This window comes from Periplaneta americana, chromosome 13 (genome assembly GCF_040183065.1).
Source record: "Periplaneta americana isolate PAMFEO1 chromosome 13, P.americana_PAMFEO1_priV1, whole genome shotgun sequence".
NCBI lineage: Eukaryota > Metazoa > Arthropoda > Insecta > Blattodea > Blattidae > Periplaneta > Periplaneta americana.
In genome coordinates, this window is record NC_091129.1 from 28715319 (window position 1) to 28726608 (window position 11290).

Consider the following 11290-nt stretch of genomic DNA (forward strand, 5'->3'; position numbering starts at 1 on the left):
TATATCATCAGCATTATTATTTGAACCCTGTAAAATTTATGTAGACTACTGGACTGTACCCGAGCACGAGCATTATGCTCATTTCGGATATCTATTCATATGTATTCAATTCAAATGTAAATTGTAAATAAATTTGAATTTGAATTTGATATCAAATGAAACGAAACATTAAAACTTTTAAAACTTGCTACATTAACAATTTTTTAATTATTTATTGTGTTAAATATTGGAACTTAAAAAGGTAGGCTACTACACCTTTGTTACCGATTATAATACAACGTAAGTAACGCATAATTACAATTACAATTGAAAGAAGAGATATGAAATAAAGCGCTCAGAAACCTCAAACTTTGTATTTACAAAGGAATAATTTTATGGAAGCTAAATAATTTTACAACTATTTTTGTTCGACTTGTGACGACATCGAGAACAATTTTAAATAGCGTCATAACATAATGTAGTAGTCCAAATCTGTGGAGTAATGGTTAGCGCGTCTGGCCGCGAAACCAGGTGGCCCAATTTCGATTCCCGATCGGGCCAAGCTACCTGGTTGAGGTTTTTTTTCTGGGGTTTTCCCTCAACCCAATATGAGCAAATGCTGGGTAATTATCGATGCTGGACCCCAGACTCATTTCACCGGCATTATTACCTTTATCTCATTCAGACGCTAAAAACCTAAGATGTTGATAAAGTGTCGTAAAATAACCTACTTATACATAAAATAATAATATTTTATTTATCCTGGTAGAGTTAAGGTCATCAGGTCTTCTCTTCCACACCACCAAAAATAGCCAAAATACAAAATTGTAGGGAGCAGCGAAAAAACTAATATGATCTGAGCAGGGGCGGCTTTCGAAGGAGGGCTGCGGAGCTGCAGCGCCCCCAGACATTTGTGGATCTTGACTCGTTTTATGTTGTGAAGTACATTTATTATACAGTCTCTATTTAGCGGCTCGAATTGTTTTTTAAATTTCGCTCTCATTGACATGCACGCAATTGTTAGTGAAGTCACTTCCTCCCCTGGTGCTGCCAGAGCGAAACGAGAAACAAGGACAGATTGGTGAAGCCACTTCCTCCCCTGGAGCTGCCAGTCTCCTCTCGGATGCTTTACGCTTTAATTTTACCCCTCCCCCTGCTGCCCCTCGCCATGAATCCAGAGTTTCCAGGGGCTGCAAAATTTGCAGCAGTTTCTCAGTAGCGCGCAGTTTTAAATACATTTTCTTTAATGTTGTGAGTATAACAAGTGCAGCAATGTTTAATTCTGTACAATATTTACAGTCTATTCACTTCAGTATCTTAACAATTCAGGAGAAATGTGAAATTAAGTGCCCATCAGTTGAATCTCATAATGGAAAGAGCCGCTAAACAAAACAGCCTGCAAAACTCGCATATTTTTTGCTAATTTATCGAGTATCCCTGCTTTCTTCTCTCGATCTCCACACAGTCTGTATTAGATTAATGTGTTTCAAAGACAATTCCATCAGCTGGGGCAACAAGATGGAGTTTTAAAATAAGAACAGTAAATGTTGGTTATGAGAAGGAGTCATTGCTAGAATGGTTTCAAACCATAATAGAATCTTAAACATCTAACAACATCACAATAAATGAGGCAAGCGCCCCGGTGCGTACTATTGAAAATCCTGAATTCAAATTTCTGGCTCAGTTTTTTTCATTTTTTGATGTATTATATAAATATATTATACAACTAACTACAACATCGCCATTTCTAAGGTTCAAATCTGCATATAAAAATAAATTATGGTTCATTTCACGACACTCGCAACTGCAGGGGTTATGTCAGCGTCGCCGGTGTGCCGGAATTTTGTCCCACAGGATTCTTTTAAATGCGAGTAAATCTACTGACATGAGCCTGTCTCATTTAAACACATTTAAATGCCATCGACCTGGGCCGGGATCGAACCCGCAACCGACTATGCTACGGAGGCCGACCCTGCATATTAAGCTTTGTTAATGTCATACAGACAATATGGAACAGTGCACAGTTTAGCAGCGAGATCTGTGAAAATGAAAACCCTAAAAAGCGTCGTAAGGTAGAAGGAATTGAGACAAGGGTTGCGGCAGCCAAGGAAGTGTGTGACCTCATTTTCACACAAGCTAACACCCGATACCAGTTCATAGATCATCTGATATTATCTTCTCTTCTGTGTCAAGAACAATTTGAATGCTACGAAAGCTGATTTCCTGAAAATGACCTAAATATATGTGTGAAGCTTTTTCCAATGTTCGATAAAGACGAACTAAAAACGAAACTCACTGTGTTGTATCAGAGACAAGAATTCAGAAATATCAGAGACGCAGTCAAGCTCTTGCAGTTTCTTCTATCTGAGAACTTGCAGGCCTCATTTTCAGAAGTTGTGAAACTACTACGCATAGCTATCACCATACCAATGACAACTTCCGAACCAGAACGTTGCTTTTCGTGTTTGAAGAGAGTAAAATCCTATCTCAGAAATACGATGAGAGAAGAGAGACTGACCGCATTAGCTACGTTTTCCATTGTAAAGACTATGTTAAACGACATATCGGGTTTTAATAAGAAGATGATTCAAAAGTTTCCAACCTACAAAACAAGGCGCATGGAACTAATCTTTAAATAAAGTACGTTGCATGGTTTATTCTTGTATGCAGCCCCCCTGAATTCAATACCCATGAGCCGCCACTGGATCTGAGTGAGCATATTATTTTTTATGTAACATTTCATTCTTTTATAGAGAAGTAGTCTGCTGTGATTATGATTACTACAGTAACAATTTAATTGTTGACATATTTAAAGTCCTTGTGTTATGAAAGCAGTTTTATTGATGAAGTCAGCAAATCGCCCGCAATCCACTGCTCGACTGACCGGTAAGCTGTAGTAGGGCGGGTGGGCATTCAGTTCCATTATGGTAGGCCTAAATTATTAGTTAAGAGCTACCTAATGAATGAATGAATGAAATAAGTTGAAAACTAATGTATATCTTACCTTTAATCAAAGCAGCTGTTGAAAATGATGTCCAGTTCTCGATACACCGTGTTAAAAATTTCCGAAACAAGTTAAATGTCGTAATATCCTGTACATGTAAGTAAGAAGGTTGATCCAATAATCTATATATATAATTTGAACTGGTAATGGAAATTACGGGAAAACGGCTGAACGGATTTTAATGAGTGACCCCTCATTTTCATGCCTGGCATCCAAAGTTTTTCGGAAAAGTAGTAGATTTCAGTGAAATGTCAATTTTCCTATATAATTTCCCTGTTTTCCGAAATCCATCTGTTGTCAGTTTTGAGAACTAATTTTATTGAATCACGGCCGACTTGATTGAATTTCAGAACAAAACACACACTACAATAAACAATAGGCTATTACACGAAGGCCATGACCTGCAGGATTGCCGACATATTTAGAGCTCAATTCAATTTGTTATTAAAAACTGATTCTGCAGTGTATAATTATCTGAGTACAGCTGTGTATTGAATGTTCAAATCTACGAAACTTGAGGTGGTTTGATAACATTATTACCATTAGAAATTAAATATTATTATAGTTAATATCATGATGCGTCTATTTTTCATTAATTGTACATAATATTGATGCTATATTGATGACATGAAAGTGAAACGTTTTGAGGTTATGTAAGTAAATGTAGAGAATATCTTAATTTAGATCTTCATTTCTATAATTTACTGAGTGACTGCTATATATAACTACAAAATTTAAGTAAGATATTAATATTGTTATTAAAAATTAAATATTTTTATACTTATTAACCCAGTAGGGTTGGGTCTTTTTTATATACTTAATAGCTGTGTAGTGTAGATATTGATATGTGTCATTGTCTTCAGTATTGGCTCGAGAGAGCGCAAAAATTACAGTTCCTAAGGAAAGATAAAGAGGTATTACTTACTGATAAAATAAGAGGCCTAGAAAATTTTGTAGTCTCCAGATCATTTCAGCAAGATCTCTTAGTAGGATAAAATGATTTTACGCTCTAGATTTCAAGTTCTACATGTAGCAGCTATACGAAAATGCTATTGTTCGAAAGCTTAGCAAACCTGACATTTTTTTTTAACTTTTTCCTACAATCCACAATGACCTGAAATAGCTACCGTCCTGACATTGATACTTGCTTTTTCGCGTTGCAACTCAAAAACTGAAGTTGGATAGGTTCAAGAAAAAGTATTTGGCCAAAAAAATCCATTCAGAGGGAGTATGTTTCATTATTATGGAAGCAAATAACTATAAAAAAGACAAGTATTCTTCATTGAAAATAAATCTGAAAAATTTTTATTTGAACGTCGAACGAACTTAGTTTGCAGCAGCATTTGCTGCACAAGCCACTAGTTACATATAATCCGTGTAATCCTGTTGCAATAAAGAGTGTTGATCCGAAAACTGCGAAGTCCTATCTCCGCCTATGGAATTTCAGATTTCATTGCCTGTGATTTTTATTTCTGGTGGACTTTAAAACAGAAAGTTTACAAGAACAATCCACATACTTTTGAAGCCCTGGAGAATGAAATCAGGCGAATGGTATCTGATATTTCAGAGGCGGAGATATAACTAGTATTTCGGAATTTTTTTAACACGGTGCAACGTTTGTATCGAGAACGCTGGACGCCATTTTTAACAGCTGCTTTGGTTAAAGGTAATATCTACATCAGTTTTGAACTTCATTCATTCATTCATTCATTCATTCATTCATTCATTCATTCATTAGGTAACTCTTAACTAATAATTCTGCAGTGCTTGGGAAAAGTGACATAAGTCAGTATCCACAAACCTTATTTGATAATTTGACAATTAACACTTGTAATGGGAGAAATACTTACGTATTTTTTTTCAAGCGAGAAGATGTTCCGTAAGTTGTCAAATTATCAAAAAAGGTTTGTGGAAACTGACTTGTGTCACTTTTCCCGAGTACTGCAGAATTTAGGCCTACCATAATGAAACTGAACTCCCACAGCGCTGCTACAGCTTACCGGTGAGTCAAGCAGTGGATTGCGGACAATCTGTTCCTCGACGCCCCCTGCATAGTGCTGTAACATTTCGCAGCTTCTCTCTCTACAAGGACTAAAAAAAAAATTCAAATTGTGGTTTATTTAACGACGATCGCAACTGCCGAGGTTATATCAGCGTCGCCGGTGTGCCGAAATTTTGTTCCGCAAGAGTTCTTTTACATGCCACTAAATCTAGTTACATGAGCCTGTCGAATTTAAGCACACTTAAATGCCATCGACATAAGCCGGGATCGAACCCGTAACCTCGAGTACAGAAGGTCAAAGGCAGCGCTATATACAAGGACTAACAAAATATATAAACATAGTACTTCTCTACGAAACGAATGAATTATTACGTAAAATTATGCTCTTTCAGATGATTCTGAAAAACAATATAGTGTCATTTTAAAATGTTTTCGATGACGTCGTAACATTCCCAAAACTAGTCTGAAAAATATTTCGGTAACATAAAAATATTTTCTAAGTGAGGAGTTTGACATGTGTCAGTTTTTTCTCCAAAATCCTCTCCTTCAATTTTAATTGCAATTACGCGTTACTTAGAAACTCCTGTAGGCTATAGTACTACTTTAATTTTATGTTAATTATTAGAACATTAGGGCCTAGGTCAATATAGAATATCTACCATACACTGAACGAATATTGCTCACATTTATCACTGCCAATGTGGCGCTATAAACCAATTTTCAATACTATTATCACAATCACAACACATTTCAATTCTTATTGTACTATATACATAGAATTATTACTACATTAATACATTTACTATATCACAAAATGTACACTGGAAGAACTAAATATAATTATTATGAAAGTCGTCATATTTCCTTTCTCGAATTACGATCCACTTCCACTAGATGGATACCGACACGAGAAGCAGGGCGGGCAATACATGCAAACGAAATTATACTAAATGTGAGGAATGTTACTACAGGTGTATAGTGTTATGAGACAGGTTAGGTTAGGTTAAGTTAGGTTAGGTTAGGTGGGTATTTTGTGAGGTTAGGTTAGGTTTGATTATGTGTGTAGCATTATGAGAGAGATTAGGTTAGGTTTGATTAGGTTTGTAGTATTATTACTATGTTAGAGACACTAAAACCCATTGTTACATTAAAGAAACATGGCCGTATTCTTCATTCACTCGCGACGATTTTCTTACAGTAAGTAAGATACGTATTGAGGGTGGGTTGCTTGGACTTAAAACTCTCTCGGCGATCACATCAATTTCTACTAATCAAAACTATAAATGCAAGGCATTTTCAAGGTATTTTATCAAGTTACCATAGTGACTGGGACATAAGTAATATTCACCGAACTTTATGCATATTCCAGCCCGAACAATGGAACCATCTTACAGTTTTTAAGAATTGATTTACCTAAATATCACTTTGTGCGAGATCGTGCGTATTTGCTTGTTTTCCGCACAGAACCAATACGCGGTAAGTGTGAAATACCACATTCAGTATTCCCAACGTAACACACATAACAATTTCCCTCTTCTTACCGCTTAAGCGCGACATTCATTTTACTGCTTTAGACTTTTAACATATTATTTTTAGAGACGTTTAACATAGTAATAATTATAAATTGGAAACTTACCACTGCAATTTCACCTAAATTGCAATGTTAATTATTGTTTTTAAATATTTGCAAAAATTAAGTAAAGTCTACTACTCCACGAAACTTATTGCATTCCTCATACAAGTAACATTAAGGAAGCCGTGAAAAAATCAACGAGATTCCAGATGCCGATGTTATTACTGCAATATGTAATATAAATAATATTGTTAAAATATTAAAATGAAAAATAAATCATTACATAACCTTACCGTTTGTTTTAAGTTCGCATTTATAGACTGGGGAAAAAAAAAGACAGACGTATATCACGGCCTGCTGGAGTATAGTAAACACAGAAAACATTTTAAAGCAACAATGTTGAAGATAGATATTTTTGTTTTGCAAATTTTCCGTCATTGAACAGAAACCAAGATGGAGATTTCATTGCAACTAATTAGAAATTCCTCTTTCAGGTATGTAATAAACGATCTCCGCACAAAATAATGTACGATACACGAGCGGTATGTTTGTTTTCACGTTCTCGGAAATTAAAAAAGCTCAACTACGTTTCGCTTTTTCAATCTTTTCCTCGACCATGAAAACGTCAACATACCGCTCTTGTAACGTATATTACTATTACATTCACGGAAAATTTGAACAAATGGAATTCACATAGACATCTCTTTTCTGTAATAAAATAGTTTGATAGGCATAAGTTAAGTTATGTTAAGTCTATATCATTGCCATTTTGTTTATTTGCGTCATGTAGCTACTGTATATTTCAACCTGCTTTCATTCTATAGTTCTGTATTACTTTGGAAAACATCGCGATGTCCTGGTTAATATTTCAAGAAAATCATTAATTCATTCTACATAGCCGATTCGTTATGCGTCATGAATACAGTAATGACCTGAAAACATCCGACATTTAATGATGAATGATCTATACGTATTATCAACCGTGTTTTTAAAGTGGATAACAAGGCAATTTTTCACAAGACTAATCACAAATATATTCTCTTTTTCTCCTACCTTTACATAGTAGATGTCGTTGGAGATGAGATCAGGCGTTGATGCTTGAAGAGTTAAATCACTATGCACTTCTTGTGAACAACTTAATGCCATATTGCGTAGAAGTAAACATGACTACACACATTTGTAATATGTTGCACAAGACAGAATTTAATGAGTTTCAGACTATTAAGACAATACTGAAAAATACAGTAAATACTGACCATTATTTTCTGAAAAATTTGAAGGAAGTTGTGAAATGCGGAGGAAGATAATTACTGGTTTCAGTTCAATTTTAAAATTAAGTCACAGTTTATTATGATATATGTCCTACAATTGTGTATGAATATTTAACGAACTAGACTGATTATGATAAATAATTTAGTTAAAATATATTAAATTTATAAATTTTGGAATATGTTGAAGACTTGAAGTAGAAAAACATTTTATTAAGAAATGGATATAAATCTTTGCATCTAAGTCGGACTTAAATCTAGTCTTTATTCAGATTTCGGCTCAAACAAGTGGCACTTACTGATGATTCTGTGATATTTATTTTACATAGTCTGACTTCATGAAATTGAACTTTTTGCAATAATTATTGTCACTCAAGTCTTACTTATACGAAGAAATACGATAAACTTTATCAAGTAAAGGGAAACCCGGACTTATCTCAGTTTTAACCTAAAAATGAATAACGATTTTGAGGTAATGGCTGAAAAAGTTATTGAAAAGAAGGGAATTAGCGCCCCAAGGCGTTACTTGCGAAACGTAAAGAATTCCTTTGAATTTAATAATGATCTTGAATTGAAAAGTAGGTTACGTGTTCACAAAAGGACGGTTCTGAAATCAATAATTCCGAAATTGGAACAAACTTTCACAAAATCGAACCAGCGAGGTTTGCCAGTCCCTCTAGTATTAAAACTTCTTGCTTGCTTGCTTGCTTGCTTGCTTGGGATTTTATGCCACTCGAAACTTTCAAGTTCCTTATTATTAAAATATAACAATTATAATTGTAATTTGTGAATATTCTGTATATCGGTGAAGTTAGATTTCTTTAATTTGGTAATTATGAAAATTGAATATTAAACTTAAATTTCTAATAAAGTCAATGTAAATTAAAACATTAAGCATTAACTAAATAGATGAAAAACAAAGCTTGAATTTATTTTTTTTCCTTCCATTTGTATAATAACAATTTAATCGTACAAAAGTTATGCACACAAATTTGGAGACAAAAGAAAAATGACTGATCCGTAATGTTGTAACACTGGCCCTGAAATTTCTCATAATGTGAAGTTGGACCTTTTTTTGTATACATACAACACCTTTTAAATTTAATTTGACTAAGTACGACTTCATAGCCAACTAGGAATACCATAATCATAGTTGCAATAAGTACAACTTAATGAAGTCATTGTTATTGAAGAAAATAAATTACCAACTATGAATTCAGGCTTAAGACTCATTTATTAATATACCATGTGTATTTCAAGATATAGTACATAGGGAATTAGCATTGTTATAAGAAATTCATGTATAAAAAATTGAAAGTAGAATTTCTTGTAGCTGGCCATGTGTAATAAATTAGTAGGCCTTGTAGAAAAGAAGACTGTCTACTGTTCATTGCAAGTTAAATTCTGTTTCATGGTATTAATCTAGAAACAATGGGTTATTATACTACAAAAGAAAAGATTATATTTATTGGACTTTACTGAAATGATTATTTAAGAAAGGTAAGAGACATATTTGCTGGAATCTTTCCTGGTAGAAGAGTTCCATCCCACAATACAATCAGACTTTGTAAACGTAATAATATGGCTAAAATTGTTTGTGTCTTTGTGAAAAAAGTAACCTAATGACAAAAAAATCTTTAAAATTAAACACAAAACATTAATAATAATAATAATAATAATAATAATAATAATAATAATAATAATAATAATAATAATAATAACACCATGATATAGGCTAATTATTTTGAATCACTCAACCTGAAACTGATATGTTCTCAAAGGGTTATTTGTGTTAAGTTGGAAATAATCAGTAGACAGTCTTCTTTTCTACAAGGCCTACTAATTTATTACACATAAAATTCCACTTTCAATTTTTCATACATGGATTTATTATGGTAATGTTAATTCCATATGTACTATAGTTCGAAATACACATGGTATGTGCAATCGTATACGTCGTTCAAAATCGTATGTAACAATAGCTCTGAGATGGTAAATCATATGCGAGGGAATCATCTTTCCGATTTAAATCGAGAAATGAAAAGAAAAATAAAATGATTGTATGACATGCATTTTCAAATCCGCACCTGATATATCTTTCCTAATCTATACCACATCCACACTCACGAAAAAAAAATAAATAAACAGGAAAGGATGAAAGCGAAATATATGAAAAAGACAAAATAAAATTAGATAACAACATAAATACAAGATGAAAACGTAGATGTGAAACACAAACCTTAAAATCCACGATATGAAATTCATGTTAATTGGAATCCAAATCACGTATGTGAACACTACAGCAGAAACAACAAAAACAGCGTAAGAAACATCACACACGGCGGTTAAGACAAACAAAAAGAAACATCAAGAGGGGCGTAAGAGACTAGTAATAAGCCTTCGAATGGGACCGGCCGGACGGATCCCTGGCTTCTACTGACGTCCGAAAGGAATGGGATGTATGGAACGGGCCAGTAAGCGAATATATGTATTTTTTTTAAGACGTCCGACGTTGTCGGTGTCTGTTCGTCCGTCGGTCGGTCGGGAGCCTGTCTGCGGCCCACAAACTAAAATAGCCTCCCCTCGTCCTCACCGGTTTATAAATAGAGGGCACTGTGTTCGCTTCCACTGTACAACCACTGCCTTTATTTCGTTAGCATATTTCTCCATCTCTTTCTACTTCTCCCTCCCCCCTCCTTAACTCATCATTATCAATGTCTCATACTCAATACACGCGTTAAGTGCGTGTGCCGTGTGTAAATACGTGTTGCCAACCACACACGCTTCTGGGGAATCCCCTCGCCTCATGTCTTTCGATATAAACAAAGATAAAGGAGGCAAATTTATGTACGTACAGTAGAGCTTGGTTTATCGTCTATTCGTTCCCGAAAACTGGAACAGTTATTGAAAAACGACAATCAAGCCACATTGACCTTTGTTACAGTGACAATTCCAAACGGAATATACAGTATTTACAACATTATATTGTAGCACAAGTGCGGAAAGATTTCTATTTGAAAATTAATTTTAAAATTGGAGCTCTTCGCTCGTGCTCCAATCATGTACTGTAAATTTTGACATTTATTTCTGCATGTGCATTACACGCTCATTTTTTTTAATAGACTACGAAAGTGACAGAATTAAACTGATCAGGGAAACATTTACAGACCTGCAGGTCAAAATGTCAGTTTTTATATTTTATGTCGAAACGCGTATATTCTAAGAGATCGTTTTCAGAGGAAACAGATCTTGTGGTAACAATAGTTTATTGTTGATGTAAAAAATAGTTCTCGTTTGTAAGCAGGAAATTCTGTTCTATAGTGGCAATTCAATCCTCTGATTGAGGTTCTGGCTGATATGTGCATCTATTATCGGACAGTACATCTCACTTGACGATATGTGTCAGAGGAAAAACAATTTTTTCTATATATCTACAGTCTCACTAATGTAATATGTAGCTAGTT

At 34.4% G+C, this 11290-nt stretch overlaps 1 protein-coding gene across 7 annotated transcripts in view; it reads right to left on the reverse strand.

Moving 5' to 3' along the window:
* The window catches only part of sand (sandman), a 1680707-nt gene extending 1670416 nt beyond the window's left edge, over window positions 1-10291 (reverse strand). For 4 of the 7 annotated variants that reach the window (XM_069842971.1, XM_069842966.1, XM_069842970.1 and 1 more), the window contains exon 1: window positions 10066-10291. The gene's annotated coding sequence lies outside the window, so the exon portion shown is untranslated. Of the gene's footprint in view, window positions 1-7611; window positions 7824-10065 lie in introns of all 7 variants that reach the window. The other 3 variants (XM_069842972.1, XM_069842967.1, XM_069842968.1) reach the window with 2 other exon arrangements.
* Window positions 10292-11290: the final 999 nt, after the last annotated feature.